Here is a 1,181-nt window from a genome sequence, read left to right as displayed (position 1 = left end):
AGGTTTTAGGAAGAGAAAAATTAAGAAGGAAAAAAAATCGAATAATCAACCAACACTCAAGTTAAAAACCGTCTTATAGGTAAAAACGTGTAATAATAATAATTATTATTATAATCAACAACAATACATTGTAAGCACCGCAGCAAGGCAGTAGCCATTACATAATTGCTGTTGTATTGTACTGTCGGTCAGATCGTTTTATTGCTGCAATGTGAATAATGAATAAACTCCTGGTCTATTGCGGGAACTACCTACAATTCTGAGACTGCATCGCTCAATCCCTAGGCTTTGTACACGGTGGAAAAAAATCACTCTGTAGAGCTATATCGTTGACGTCAATCTGTTGAGAGTTATTGAAAATATGTTTTATCAACAATTATGACGTTCTTGAGAGCGAAAACCTCCTGTATAAAAATCAACATTGATTCCACAAACAGAGATTTTGTGGAACTCGCTTGCTCTGTTCTTCTGTGAGATCCACATTGTGGCGGATACGGAAAAACCTCAAGGAGGGAGCGTGAGATCACTAGAATGGCCGCGACTTTTCTCGTTGGTATGTGTTAGTTACCTATGTACCACTCCGTCTTCAGGCCACGAATGGCCTACCGGGACCATCCGACCGCCGCGTCATCCTCAGTGGAGGTTGCGGATAGGAGGGGCGTGGAGTCAGCACACCGCTCTCCCGGTCGTTATGATGGTATTCTTGACCTAAGCCTCTGCTATTCGGTCGAGTAGCTGCTCAATTGACATCACGGGGCTGAGTGCACCCCGAAAAATGGCAACAGCGCATGACGGCCTGGATGGTCACCCATCCAAGTGCCGACCACGCCCGACAGAGCTTAACTTCGGTGATCTCACGGGAACCGGTGTATCCACTGCGGCAAGGCCGTTGCCGTTAGTTACCTATGTGCCAGATTAAATATGATGACGCGGACGCGCGTGTTATGTAGGGAAGTACAACTTCTCGATAACTCGGTTCAGTGGAGTCGACTGAGGAAAGAAACGAATGAATAGCGTGCACGCTGACTGGTGGGGGCGGGGGGGGGGGGGGCGCCACCCATATGTATCTGCCACTGGATCCACAGCGCTGTGGACAATGGCGCTAAGGTTGGTGTTGTATTCCGTGAGTTCAGCACCGTCCCGCACTGAAAAAATACAACATTATGGAGTATCGGAGCAGA

The 1,181-nt window shown here is 47.1% G+C and overlaps 1 pseudogene; it reads right to left on the bottom strand.

The window, feature by feature from the left end:
* Nucleotides 1-776: 776 nt before the first annotated feature.
* LOC126356643 (5S ribosomal RNA) lies at nucleotides 777-894 on the bottom strand (annotated as a pseudogene).
* Nucleotides 895-1,181: the final 287 nt, after the last annotated feature.

Source organism: Schistocerca gregaria, chromosome 3 (assembly GCF_023897955.1).
Source record: "Schistocerca gregaria isolate iqSchGreg1 chromosome 3, iqSchGreg1.2, whole genome shotgun sequence".
Taxonomy (NCBI): Eukaryota; Metazoa; Arthropoda; class Insecta; order Orthoptera; family Acrididae; genus Schistocerca; species Schistocerca gregaria.
Note: the sequence above shows the minus strand (reverse complement) of the source record. Positions and strands in the feature narration are given on the sequence as shown.